This window comes from Heteronotia binoei, chromosome 6 (genome assembly GCF_032191835.1).
Source record: "Heteronotia binoei isolate CCM8104 ecotype False Entrance Well chromosome 6, APGP_CSIRO_Hbin_v1, whole genome shotgun sequence".
Classification (NCBI taxonomy): Eukaryota; Metazoa; Chordata; class Lepidosauria; order Squamata; family Gekkonidae; genus Heteronotia; species Heteronotia binoei.
The window spans coordinates 20,864,716-20,879,557 of record NC_083228.1 but is presented as its reverse complement, the minus strand read 5'-3'; the positions used below and the strand labels follow the sequence as shown (position 1 = coordinate 20,879,557).

The 14,842-nt window shown below is 45.6% G+C and overlaps 1 protein-coding gene across 2 annotated transcripts in view; it reads left to right on the top strand.

Annotated features, from left to right (window-relative positions):
• The first annotated feature begins 214 nt into the window (after positions 1-214).
• Positions 215-14,842, top strand: part of SLC16A9 (solute carrier family 16 member 9) — a 51,384-nt gene continuing 36,756 nt past the window's right edge. The window contains exons 1-2 of one of the 2 annotated variants that reach the window (XM_060241091.1): positions 215-638; positions 6,095-6,198. The gene's annotated coding sequence lies outside the window, so the exon portion shown is untranslated. The remainder of the gene's footprint in view (positions 639-6,094; positions 6,199-14,842) is intronic. The other variant, XR_009555548.1, reaches the window with a different exon arrangement.

Below are 14,842 nucleotides of genomic sequence, written 5' to 3'. Positions count from 1 at the left end.
AGCTCCCCGCGCTCACGCCAGTAGGTCACCAAGCAAAATGTTTGCTCGCAAGCCTCTGCAGCCGGGAAGGGGACCCGGGCCCCCCTCACCTGCAGCCCCACCGGCTCTGATCCGCCGCGGGAGCGCTCGAGGCCTGCCTCTTGGGCCCTCCCGCTTTGGGCAAATTCCGGCGGGACGAAGCGCTTCCCCGGCGACGCCCCCGGGGGCTGCCAGACTGACCGGCCGGCCGGCCACTCAGAGGGCCGGCGGGAGGCTGCCGAGGGCTGCTTTCTGGCCGCAGGAGAGGCGAGGGCAGCCCGAAGAACCGCAGCAACAGCAGCAGCGCCGCCGCCGCCTCCTCCTCTCCCCTCTCCATAAGAACACACACCCGCACCGCCACCCTCGCGCTTAGTTACAACCGGTTTGCACCGGCCGCCGCTGCCTCTCTCTCTCTCTCTCCCGGCACAACAAGCGCGGGTTCTTCCCCCTCCACCTTGGAGGAGAGCCGGGCGCTGCCTGGCTGGCGAGCTGCAGGCGACCCCTCGCTTCCCTCGGCCTGAGGCGCCAATAGAGCAGGGCCCACCCCGGGCGGGGGTTCCCCTCAGAGAAAGCCGCCTCGCCTCGCCTCTGGGGCGCCCAGCCGGGCAGGGCTGTGGCAGGTAAATGCGTCGTGGGGAGGTGGAGGAGACAGCCGGGGACCCATTTTGGGGGTGGTGGGGAGGGAAAGTTTCTGTCAAGCATCCAAGACCGGGTGAGGAGGGGGGCGACACAACCAGTTCCCCCCTCAGTTGCATTGGAGGGATGCGCTGCAAGAGGTGAGGCGGGCTGCTGCAGACGGTGCTGCTCTCTGCTCCCGTTGCGTTCAAATCGGTTTTCCAAAGCGCAGCATGGGTTGCTGAGCCTGGAGTGATGGTCGCAGACAGTCCAGATGCAGAAATCGGTGTGCTTAGCTGGGAGTGGCTCTGACCAGTGTTCCCTCTGAGCTGAGTTAGTGGGAGTTAGCTCACAGGTTTTTAGCCTCCAGCTAGCACATTTTTTTTGTCTTAGCTCAGGAAGGATGACCCTCCCAGAGCGCAGTAATTTGTGCAGGAGCTCACCACTTTAATGCCAGTAGTTCGCAACTTTAATACTAGTAGCTCACAAAGTAGAATTTTTGCTCACAAGACTTAGAGGGGGACATTGGCTCTGACTGGCATTTGAACGGTCAGTTTACCTTGCCGTCTTCCTGCAGGCTTCTTGATCGCTGCCAAGATCGCAGGCGGGGGTGGCCAAACTTGCTGAAAATAAGAGCCGCGTAGAATAAATGTCAGATGTTTGAGAGCCGCAAGGCATGAACATCAGATGTTGGAAGGAAGGAAGGAAAATAGATGGAGAGGAAGGGAGAGATGTAAAGGAAGCAGCTTTAACTTCACAGGCCTTCTTCAAGCTGCTGGCTAGCTTGACTTGGAGAAGTGATTTGGTGAGACAAATGCTTTTTTCCAAGCCAGCCGACAGAGCAGCGGGGGCTTCAAGAGCCACACAATATGTGTGAAAGAGCCACATGTGGCTCCCGAGCTGCAGTTTGGCCACCCCTGATCGCATTTAAAGGAAGAGGCGGGGGTGGGGTTGCTTCGCTTTTGAATAACTATTTTTGGGGGCGAGGGTGTGTGAAGAGCAGTGAAAGGTCAAGTGTGTTCCTTGATTGCAGACTTTGTGCCTAGGGCAGGGGGGAGGCATGTGGGGATTTCGGGATCCAGAGGCTGATAGTAGTTCATATGCATCAATCGTTGCTCTCTTGTCTTCCCTTGCTTTTATATCTCTCTCTGTTGTCAAATCCTTGGCTGTAAATTCCTTCAGGTGGCTTCACTTGCTGTCTCATAAATCTCTTTGTGTGCTGATGGCCCCTATATAAACAGTAATCTAAAGTAAAAGAGTGTGGGGTGTGTATGCGCTCTTGAGACTGAAGAACTGCTCTCCCTTGTGAAATGGTTTGTTGCAGTAAATCAGCTGGTGGGATTTTGAATCTTTTGTACTCTTATCACTTTGGTTTTTAAAAAGTGTCCATTCTGTCATGGGCAGAGAGACACCTATTTTATGCCACACAGTCACTGAGGGGTATCATGTGGTGAGAGATGTGGGTACGTCAAGATTATACACGGAGGTGCCTCATTAAAACAGGTATTTGGCCTGCATTCTGAAATCTTCACCTGGGTGCATTTCGGATGAGTTTGTTGCTTTGCATCTTGTAAAATATACAGCTTAGTCCAGGGGTGGCCAAACTGTGGCTCTCAAAGCCCCCACTGCCCATTGGCTGGCTCGGAGAAGGCATTTCTCTCTTTAAATCACTTCTCCAAGCCAAGCCAGCTGGTGGCTTAGAAAATGCATTTAAAGTTAAAGTTGCTTTCTTTCTACTTCTTCCCGCCTTTCCATCTACCTTCCTTCCTTGTAGCTCTCAAGCATCAGATGTTTATTCTGTGTGGCTCTTATGTTAAGCAAGTCTGGCCACCCCTGGTGTAGTCAGACTGGAAGGGTAATGCATCTTTCTCTTGTGCTAGTAAAATACTGCACTTTCAGAAGCATATTGGGTAGTCCCCAAAAGTGTGCGTGTGTGTGTGGGAAATCTCAAACCTATTTTCAATCAATACTTTTGCAGGTTAGGTCATAAACTGATGTTGGAATCATTCCGCCAACTTTCAGATTTCTACAATGTGGCAGTGTGGGAAGTGATGTCTGACAGTGCAGTTGTAACAAGATCACAGAGTTTTAGAAGTCTAGTGTTGCAGTGCCATTGGTCTGAAGCTGTCCACTTTCCTCCAGCTTCAGACCTGAAAGACTAAGCACAGTTGGGAGCCACTTTTTACCCAGCACTATATGGGGAAATTATTAGGAGAATTGGGAATGTATCTTACCTCCGCCCATCCCAAGCCTAGAATGTTACAAATCTTTTGCAGGCTGCAAAATCTGGAGAAGCTGAGTGTGATTAATTAGGAATGGTAGAAGCGTTTTTCCTCGAGTCCTAACGAACCTCCTTGCCAAGTTTCTTTCAGCTTCTCACCGATCCGAGCCCATGAAAGCTTTTAGAAATCCTCGGCTATGGTGGGGATTATGGCCTGCCGCACAGCACATATCCCCTGATCTTAATTTTCATCTCCAAGTTACTGTAAATTCTTAGGCGCTAGAACTGCCTAGTTTTCTCTTTCTCCTTTTTTTTCCCCCTGCTATCTTAAAATGGGAAAATGCGGAACTGGACAGCATAGCCCAATCTCGTCCGATCTTGGAAACTAAGCAGGGTGGGTGCTTGGATGGGAGACCACCAAGGAAGACTTTGATGTGATGGAGAACCACCTTTGCTTCTCACATGCTTTGAAAAACCCTATGAGGTTGCTGTACGTCAGCTGTGATTGGACATGCACCCACACCTTGCTATGATGCTCAACTTCTGTCAACATTCTATGCTGCTGTGCACCCTCATTGGCCTGTTTTTCCTCCCTCCCTTTTAGAATTGAGAAATTTGTATTTTTTTGCATATCGGGGAGTCTCCAAATATACAGAAATATGAGCATAACTCGTTAGCATATGCCACCCCACTCCCATCAGCCAACAGCAACCCGACGAAAGAAAGGAGAGTCCCAGGCAAGCGAGGCCTGCTTGGGCTGACTAGAGATCCAGCCAGTCGAAGCAGGCCTCGTTCACTTGGGGCTCTCCTTGGCTGCCTTCCCCCACAGTCTAATGGCCAGCAAGCCACCTGCCACCCGAAATCACATAAGAAATGGAGAAAGGGTGGCGTGGGCTTCTCCAGGGTTAATGAGGATCGCTGAGGGTGTGGCAAATGAGGGCTCCTTGTGGCTGGCTGGCTGCCCGCTCTCCTAATCCAGGGATTGTTATGCAGCTGCACCTGCTATTCAATGGACAAGGTAGGTGGGGAGGAGGAGGGGGAACCCTCAGAAAGGTTCAGGAGCCATGCTCCTGTGAGCTCCTGCTGAATTCAAGGCCTGGTTGAACCTTAGCTACCTAGTGCTGTAGCTAGGGTTGTCAACCTGGACATTCAGGGGTGGAGCCTTCAGAGGAAAGGTTTGGGTAAGGGCAGGAGCTTTGTGTCGCAAAATGCCATAAAGTCCACCCTCTGAAGCAGCTGTTTCCTCCAGGAGAACTGAGTTCTGTTGCTGGAGATCATTCTAATTCTGGAAGATCTCCAGGTCCCACCCAAAGTTGGCTGTAGCATACTGACGTTTGGAGTGAGGTGAGCTTCAAGGTACTACTCACCTAGTCTCAGAATCTGAGTTGGTACAGCATAGGAGGGACTATCCCCTGCCCATTCTTTCTTGTATTGTATGAGATTTGGGAATATGCTGTCACAGCAAGTATTTCCCCATCCTTAATCTCTCTCTTTCTCTCTCTCTCACATGGGCACGCACATGCACACACGCACAAACATGGTGTGGATTCCATAAGCTCTCTGGGACTTGAGCAAGCTCATTTTTCCTCCGAACGGACTCTCCACTTTCCTAGAACAGTGAGGATTCTCTGTACTCATTAGGCAATTTTGCCCTTCCCCCCCCCTGCAAGTTTACAAAAAGATTTTTTTTTTTTTTTGCAGTACTTGGGAAATCCCTCAAAGTATGCAAAAACTGCTGTCTGCTCAAGGTGGCTGTGTTTCCCCACACTGCTTATTGAAACTCAGCCACATAGTTCGCTGTTAGAGGGAACGACAGGAGTATGTTCCATCAAAATACATTTGTCTTATCTTGTCTGCTTTTGCTACATGTTGTTCTCATCTTGACAAAGAGAAACCTGAGAGGTAGTGACTCTCAAGTTCCCCATGCTGAAGAGATTGCAGACTCACAGTTCCGTCCGGAAGACTCTTTCTCAGTCCTGGGTCATCCTTCTAGGTTTACAAAGTAAGCTGTGAAGCGTTTGTCTCAGAATATGCCATCACGATGTTAAAAGTAGTCAGGGCTGGCCCTTCCACTGGGCAAATTAGGCATTGGCCCGGGGGGCTCTGAATTGGATGCCCCCAACTGAAGAGGCCTTCCCCACTTTCCTGCCACCTTTCTCCTGCGCACCCTAGCGCCGGCCCTGAAAGTAGTTGTTCCTTATTTTAAGATATTGCAACAGCCATTGAATAGATGCAGCTGCACAGCTTCGCCCTGACCCTTATTTTTAAACGTTTCGTTCTAAAAAAGTTGGATTCCAATCCAGCAGCCGGTTCGGTGTGGTTAGGAGCGCGGACTCTAATCTGGGAGAACCGGGTTTGATTCCACACTCCTCCACATGCACCTGCTAATGTGACCTTGAGTCAGTCACGTGGTGTTGCAGAGCTGTTCTCTGAAGAGCAGTTCTGGAAAGAGCTCTCTTAGCCCCACCTACCTCACAGGGTGTCTGTTGAGGGGAAGGGAAGGGAAAGGAGATTGGAAGTCACTCTAAGACTCCAAGTGAAGGGCAGGGTATAAATCCAATTGCCTCCTCCTTCCAATGAGAGTTTCAGGGTATAATCTGTCGAGAGTCAAAACTCTCTTTATCAGACATCCTTTGTCCTTGAGAAAGGGAGCTTTGGTTGTGGAAAGCTTACACACCCTGAAACTCTTGTTGGTCTCTGAGATGCTCTGGACTCGAATCTAAGTCTGCGATCACACACACTAAATAATGCACTTTCAGTGCACTTTCCAACTCAGTAAAATCCAGTTGGAAAGTGCATTATTTACTGTGTGTGATCGCAGCCTAACTGCTGTACTGCAGACCGACATGACTCCTCTCTGAAACATTCTGGAAATACGAAGCGATCTCTGACTCTGCAATTGGACTCAAGCTTTGTTCGATTGTAAACATTCCAGCACGAGGGCATGGCTGTCAAACATATCCTTGGCTCACCTCGAGATAGTTTGTGCAAGTGTATATGTATGTCTAGGCTGAAGTGCATACGATCTTATGACATCTTGCAGTACAACGTGTACCCCTTGAGCATCAACATATTTGTGGGAACTGGATTACGTAGTGATCTATTATATTTCAGTTTTTGTTTCAAGCTAGCGCAGAGGTTCTGAGTCCACAACACGTGCTGTGGGGAAAACACTTCCCTCCCTGACGCCCAACCTCTATTACACTGTGATAATCCTCACTTTTGTTTTGTTTTGGTCAGTTATGGACTAAAGGAGGAGGAAGTCTTCAGCGTTAGGAAGACAATATGCCTGACCTTGCTCCATTGACGTTAGCCTTTTCCATGGCACGCTGTGATAACTTATGGTAAGTTACACTTCTTTTGCTTGTTTGCCTACAGTTGCTGCACTTGTGTCTTATTCTTTCTCCATGAACTTCAGAGTAGTGTGCCCTTTTATCCTCCCAAACACTCTGTGGGGGTAGTTTATGCTGAGGATAGGAAGCTTCTCGAGGTTGATAAGTTTCATGCTGAGTGGACATTTGACTACAGTTCTCTTGAATCCAACTCCAAGTCTGCTGTTTGAGAATTCTGGAATGTAGCAGAATTGTGCTGTCCTAAGATTAGAAGTTAGGCTCTGATCCCCAGCGAACTACTGTGCAATTTCTTGGGGACTCTCTCATGCCCACTGGCTGAATACTGGGACAGGTGGGCCTCGGTCTCATCCAAGAAAGCAGGAATGCAATGTTGCAGTCATTTAACAGAGCTGTTACTGCCTCCGAATGTGGAAGTTTCCATCTTGAGTGGGGTTGCCAGTTTGGTGTAGTGGTTAAGTGCGCGGACTCTTATCTGGGAGAACCGGGTTTGATTTCCCACTCCTCCGCTTGCACCTGCTGGAATGGCCTTGGGTCAGCCATAGCTTTTGTAGGAGTTGTCCTTGAAAGAGCAGCTGCTGTAAGAGCTCTCTTAGCCCTACTTACCTCACAGGGTGCCTGTTGTGGAGGGAGAAGATAAAGGAGATTGTGACCGCTCTGAGACTCTGGATTTAGAGTTTAGGCTGGGATATAAATCCAATATCATCTTCTTCTTAAAGGTTAAGTTGATCCTTAATACACAGTCTTGCTGGGTAAATTTAAAACAAATTGGTGGAGTACAGGGATTGTAGTTTGTTTGTTTGTTTTTAAAGCAAAATAAGAGTCAATCTTAGAAGGAGAAATTTATTCCACTATAAGCTATACAATACTTGTTGCCCATGTGATTTTACAATATGTTTGCATGGGTTTTGTTGTTTTTTGTGCTGTCAAATCTCAGCTGACTTATGGCGAACCGTGTAGGGTTTTCAAGGCAAGAGGCATTCAGAGGTGCTTTGCTCCACATCACAACATTGGTATTCCTCAGAGGTCTCCTATCCAAATACTACCCATGGCCACGCTTAGCTTCCAAGATCTGGTTAGCCTAGGCTATCCAAGTCAGGGCTTGTGTAGTATTGTCCAGGGGTGGCCAACAGTAGCTCTCCAGATGTTTTTTTGCCTACAACTCCCATCAGCCTCAGCCGTTGGCCATGCTGGCTGGGGCTGATGGGAGTTGTAGGCAAAAAACATCTGGAGAGCTACCATTGGCCACCCCTGGTATAGTCTGTGTCCCATCCCGACGGTGACAGGTAGTAGGGCCAGATTGGATGACCCGCCTCCGTCCTTGGTGTTATGCAATGCCAGGTCCATTAATAATAAGACCTCTGTCGTTCGAGAGTTTTTACTCGAGCAGGACATGGACCTGGCTTGCGTGACTGAGACCTGGGTTCGAGAGGGAGATACGGTGGCCCTCTCACAAACAGCTCCCCTGGGTTACTCAGTCTTTCACCAATCGTGGACCAGCGGGCGGGGGGGAGGAGTGGCATTGTTCATACGAGAGGCTTACTCCTTTAGGGTGCTCCCGGCCCCAAGGATCAAGGGTATTGAATGTGCCGGTCTGGCGTGGGAGGTTGGAGAGGGGTTGGCGATTTGGCTGGTGTACCGTTCGCCTAGCACACCAGTTGGCGCCTTACTGTCCCTGCTTGAGGCTGTGGCAGGCTGGGCGTTGGAGCACCCAAGGCTGATGATCCTGGGTGACTTCAACGTCCATGCTGATGACCCGGCCTCCAGCTCGGCGACGGACCTAGTGTCATCCATGGCGACACTAGGGCTCTCTCAATTTGTTACATCTCCCACCCACCAGGCCGGGCACATGTTAGACTTGATCTTTGCAGCCGGGGTTACAGTGGACGATATAATTGCGGAAGCGGTGCCATGGACGGACCACCTCGCCCTCAGGGCTCGTGTGGACGCCCCACGCCAAACCTGTGTAGGTGATGAGCGTATTATGGCTCGCCCGCGGAGCCAGATGGATCCGGAACGGTTCCAAATGGCTCTGTGGGATCCCTGGCCCTCCCCTCGATGACCTGGTGGAAACCTGGCATAGCCGGCTCTCCAGGGCTGTTGATGAGATCGCACCTCGACGCCCTCTGCAACCTCGGACTAGTCTGGCGCCGTGGTATACCCCGGAATTACGCCAGCTGAAACAAGGTCTCAGATGGCTAGAGAGGCAATGGCGGCGTACTCGTGACAAAGTGACTAGAGCATCTTATAGGGAGTTTATGAGGTCCTATGAGATGGCAGTCAAGGCCACAAAGAAAATGTACTTTGCGGCTAAGATTGCGTCTGCAAATTCGCGCCCAGCACAATTGTTTAGGACAATTTGGAACCTCACTACATTGCCACAAGGCAAACCAAATGTTAAGGAATTAGAGATAGGCTGTGAGGCTTATGCAAAATTTTTTGCCATATTGGATACAGTATGTGAACTCAAGGCTCCGTGCCTGTCTTCTGGTTTGATCCTGGATCGTTTCGACCTGCTCGGCCTAGAGGAAGTTGACAGAATTCTCTCTACTGCACGCCCAACAACTTGTGATCTGGACCCGTGCCCCTCCTGGCTAATTAAAGCTTGCCAGGAGAAGCTGAGATGTCCTATATGGGAATTCACTGCCACAGGAGGTGGTGGCGGCCACAAGCATGGCCACCTTCAAGAGGGGTTTAGATAAAAATATGGAGCAGAGGTCCATCAGTGGCTATTAGCCACAGTGTGTGTGTGTGTGTGTGTGTGTGTGTGTATATAAAAAATTTTTGGCCACTGTGTGACACAGAGTGTTGGACTGGATGGGCCATTGGCCTGATCCAACATGGCTTCTGTTATGTTCTTCTGTGACAAAGAGTGTTGGACTGGATGGGCCATTGGCCTGATCCAACATAGCTTCTCTTATGTTCTTATGGGACATCATAGATAGATCTCTTTCGGAGGGTCTTTTTCCAACCCCTCTGAAAGAGGCAGTGGTCTGCCCCCTCCTGAAAAAGGCTACATCAGACCCGGCCGAATTGGCTCATTACCGACCGGCTGCACCGGCATTGTGGAACCAGCTTCCGGAGGAGGTGCGGGCCCTGCGGGACCTCGGCCAGTTCCGCAGGGCCTGCAAGACCGCCCTTTTTAGGCAAGCTTATAACGACACTGACTGCTGAGTTGCCTGGTGTAAGAACCGCCATCTATAAGACTACCTAAACTGGCAGAACCAGCGCCATAACAGCTCAATCGCTGCCAGATACACTCATATATATCTAGGCTAACGAAAATCATGTATTTAACTTAACTGACTGGTTTTTATGCTTAATTTTAATTGTTAAATTTAAAGTTTTATCATTTATGTTAATGTCTAAGTTGTTGTTATTTTTTTTTTTTTTTCCATTTTAAATGAAGTTTATTCAAAACACATAAAAAAAATACATACAACACCACTTGGACCAGACAAGACATGTAACAACACAATCCCAGTGAAGAACATACAATAACCCCCACCATTCCACCCACATAAATAAGGAGTTAAACAGGTTCTATCAGATAACAGTATCAATGTCTTACCATCATTCCAATACTTTCAGCCCAAAGATACAATGGTTCCCAAGATTTCATACATTCTTCCCAGTTACCATCTCTTAATCTTACTGTCAAAATGTCCATTTCGGCAATATCTAATACTTTAGCTAAAAATTCTTTCTTATCCGGAATTTGAGGAAGCTTCCAGTACTTCGCATAAAGTATTCTTGCTGCAGTTATCATATGCAACAGTAGCTTTTTTTCCCCCCAGGGCAGATTCTCTTTACAAATACTCAAAAGATAAAGTTCTGGGACATGCTTAATCCTTTTCTTACAAAAAACCTTATGAATCCATATATTTACATAAGTCCAAAATTTTTTGGCGAATTCACAAGTCCACCAGATATGATAAAGTGTCCCCTTAATTTTTTTACATTTCCAGCATTTGTTGTTGTACCTTGGGTTTATTTTAGCTAATCTTTCTGGGGTAATGTACCACCTGTACATCATTTTATATAAGTTCTCTTTTAAAACTATTGCTTTAGTCAACCCGATATTATTTTTCCAAATTTTTTCCCACTCCTCTAACTCAATCGTGTAGCCAAAGTCCTGCAACCACCTTATCCAACTTTCTTTAACTACTTCCTTCTGCATCTCATATTTTAAAAGCCACTCATAAATTTTAGAAATAAGCTTCTGAGGTTCGTAAATTATATTATCAAATTCATTTATCTCTGAGTCTTTCGAGAACCCCCGACCTCTATCTTCCTGGAACATCGATTTGACCTGACACCTCACCCACCAATCCGGGACTATGTTTTCATCAAGTATTAAGTTGTTATCTCTATCTAGTAATGTAGCATAATTATACGACTTTCCCCAATCATAAATATTCGGGTGAGTAACCGCTTCCACCGGGGATAGCCAAAATGGGGTATGTAAATATACTCTCTTTTTAATTTCGATCCAAACCTTATAAATTGCCTTACGTATTCCATGTCTTAAAAAGTCACTATTTCTTTGCGGTGGATGGTACCAGATATATGAGTGCCAGCCCTTAATTAATCCAGCACCTTCCAAAACTAAGAGTCTTTTATTATCCAGCAAAAGCCATTCTCTAGCCCAGGCTAGACACGCTGCCTTATAATATAATGTCCAGTCCGGTAAGGCCATTCCTCCTCTTGATTTAGCTTCCTGCAGGACTTTTAGCTTGATCCTTGGCCTTTTACTTTGCCAAATAAAAGCCAAAACTTTTCTGTTAAGTTTTTGTAAAAACGACTTAGGTAGTTCGATTGGGATCATTTGGAATAAAAATAAAATTCTAGGGAGAATGTTCATCTTAACCGTTGCTATCCTTCCTAAAAGGGAGATTTGCAAACCTTTCCATTTTTCCAAGTCTGAATCAATTTCGTTCAGGATCTTCTCATAATTGTCTTTATAAAGGGATTTCACATCGTTTGTTAAAAATATACCCAAGTATTTAATTCTCTTTTCATGTTTAAATCCTGTTTTGGTCTCTAGTTGCCTTATCTGTTCTATGCTCATATTTTTTGTTAAAAACTTTGTTTTTTCTCTATTAACTTTAAATCCCGATACCTCTCCGAACTGTTGTAGTCTTATTAACAATTTATCAATAGCAAGAATTGGTTCCTCTAGAGTAAACAGTAAATCGTCTGCAAAGGCCTGAATTTTAAATTCTTGTTCTTTTATTTTCAGGCCCCTAATTTCTTCATCCTCTCTTATCTTTTTAATTAAAAGCTCTATTGTCATTACAAATAAAAGGGGCGACAAAGGACAACCCTGCCTCGTCCCCTGTTGTATCTCAACCGCTTCTGATATATTCCCATTTATATTTATTTTCGCTGTTTGTTTAGAATATATCGCTTCTATACATCTTTTAAAATTCTTGTTACAGCCTATCGCTTCCAGTACTTTACCCAGGAAGTTCCAATTAACGTTATCGAACGCTTTTTCTGCGTCGAGGGAAATACCTGCAAATTGCTTTCCTGGGTGTTCTTTATAGTATTCTATAATATTTAAAAAGTATCTTAAATTCCGCTGCATCCTTCTCCCAGGAATGAATCCAGTTTGGTCCTCATGCACAATACTTGTAACAATTTTCTTAAATCTCTCTGTCAGAATTGTCGCAAAGATTTTGTAATCTGCGTTCAGGAGGGAGATAGGTCTATAATTTTTTATATCTGTTGGGTCCGTCCCTTGTTTGTAGATTAAAGAAATTAATGCTTCCCTCCAAGACCTTGGGATTATAGCCGATTGTTGTATTGCCTCTACGACTCTCTTATATGGAATTAAAAGCAGGTCTTCAAAAGTTCTATACACTTCAACCGGTAGGCCGTCCAGCCCCGGTGTCTTATTGGGTTTTTGTTTTTTAATTGCCTCGATTACTTCATGAATCGCGATAGGGCTCTCCAAAATTTCTTGTTGTTCTTTAGATAATTGCTTAATATTGGCGCTTTTAATATATTCCTCTTGTTGCTGTTCAGAGATTTCTTGCTTTCTATAAAGATTTCGATAAAAACTTTGAACAATTTGCCTCATTTGATTTTCCTGTGTAACTTCTAAACCTGCATTATTTTTTAACGAGCTTATAATTCTTTTGTCTCTCTCTTTCTTAAGCTTGTACGCTAACCATCTACTTGTTTTGTTGGCATTTTCGAAATAATTTTGCTTGGCCCATTTGAGTTTCTTTTCTAATTCTTCTGTCAACCATAAATTAATTTGATGTTGCGTTGCTTGTATTTTAGCTTTTATCTCTTCAGTGTTTCTAGTCTTTTGTTGTTTTTCATGTCCCTTCATCTCGTCTACCAAGTCATTATATAGTTTCATTCGCTCTCTGTTTCTTTTAGCTGTGTAGCTAATGGCTAACCCTCTAAAAAAAGCTTTAAAAGTATCCCAAATATTTTGTATACTTGTATCCTTTTCTAAATTGCATTGAAAAAATTCCTTTATTTCTTTTTTCGTTCGTTCCAAGAACTTAGTTTCTTTTAATATCTGGAGATTTAGTGTCCACCGGCTATTTCTTGGTGGGTGTTGCAAAATCACCTGCACTGGATTGTGGTCCGCAAATGTTTTAGGTAAAATATTAGCTTGATTAATTAGAGGGACCAAACCTGTTGACGTCCAACACATATCGATTCTGGACCAGCACCCATATGGATGAGAGTAAAATGTAAACTCTTCTGCTTGGGAATTTTTAACTCTCCAAATATCAACCAAACTTAACTCTTCTGCCATTCTAAAAAAGGACTTAGGTAAGGCGCTACGTAGTGAAAGTTTCTTGTGTTTGTCAAATTTTTTATCTTTTTTAACGTCAAATACTGCGTTATAGTCTCCTATAATACAGCAATCTTGTACTTGCAATTCCACTAACTTGCCATGAAGCTCTTTATAAAAAATTTTTTGCTTATCATTAGGGGCATATATGTTCACAACGTAAATTTTTCTTTTATTAATTGTGGCCTCAATTATTAAAATTCTTCCCAATTCATCTTTGTATATCAATCTGGATTCTATATTTTGCTTGACATATATAGCCACCCCTCTTTTTTTTCCGACATCGCTTGAGTAATATAACTGTCCCAATTTTTTATTCTGTAAAAATTTGATATCATCCTCTTTTATGTGTGTCTCTTGTAGGCAAACTAATTGGGCCTTGGTTTTTTGAAGCTGCAAAAAAATCTTTCTTCTTTTTTTGGGTTCATTTAACCCATTTACGTTTACCGATATAATCTGTAATCCCTTCTTGTCTGTCATCCTAGTGACGCCTTACTACCTGATATATGCCCCTGATCTCTCTTTGTGTGCTGTCTTGTTTTAATTCTTTCTCTTTTAAATTTCTGATTATCCTCTTCCTGCTTCCCAAACGGGTCTGTGCCTTCTTCCTGTTCCTCTTCTGCATCAGAACTTTGGCCACTTAAATCAACAAAACTATTCCAAAAATCCTCCATTTGTGTCAAATTTGTAATATTTTGTCTTTTATTTTGATAGATAAAAAAAACACCCTCTGGGGTCAGCCACCTAAATTGTATTGACTGCTTTACTAACCAGTTCGTTAGCTTTTTGTATTCAAGTCTTCTCTGACGGATTGACCATGGAACATCTTTTAAAACTTTAATAGTCACACCTTGCCAGATCAATCCGTCCTCTCTTGTTTTCCGTTGTATTTTTTCACACGTCACCACTCGGGAAAACCTGATCAATACTTCTCTTGGCAAGTTATGTCTTTTTGTGTACGCTGTTGAAACCCTTTTGATCCAATCAACCTCTCTCAAATCTTCCAATAATGGATCCGTCCCTTCTACATTAAAAATTTCCAAAATTTTTTGTTCCAAGTTCTCCCCCCTCTCTTCCGGGACATTCTGTAGCCGAAGTATATATGCAGCCTTTTCTAACTCTAATCTGACGACTCTGTCCTCTAATTCTGTCAAGTCTGACCTATTTTCCCTTGCCGTCTCAGCTGTCATTTTACTTTGGTCTTCCAGATTTCCCATTTTAGCCGCTAAACTATGCAGCTGCTGGGTGTTAGCTAGAAGCTGCTTTTGCTTCCGGTAAGATGGCGTGGTGAGACACAGGGCATTTGCCGAGCTCCGGCGTGCGCTGCGACTTTGAGGGCTCCAGAGAGGCTCCCCGTTTTAAGAAACGTCAGTACGACGCTTCGAAGCTTGGGGGAGCTGGCAGGGGTTTAGTGGGGCAGCGGAGGCTTCCCTTCTTCCCCCACCTTTCCCCCGCCTGGGGCTTTCCGACGCTTCGGCGTTTTAACCAGGCCACCGGAGTAGGAGTTGACGGGGCAGAAGCGACCCAATAGACTATCCCAAATTAAAGATAACAAAGAGTTAAGCGTGGATAGAAAGAAATATAAAAAAATTTTACCTGAGCAACGGAGAGAGGACGAGCTGGCAACTTTTGTTGCGAGGGAAGGAGAAGCGGCGGCGGCGGCAGTAGCGGCCTGGAGGAGTGGCTGTGTTTGAGTTTGGCCGCGTGGGTGAGAGTTGCTAGCGGCTGCAGCGGGCGAGGCGGTCGGCGGAGCGAGAGGAGCCGAGTCCGAGGCATCGGAGGATCGGAGGCCCGCCGGAGGTGAATCGACTCGTAACA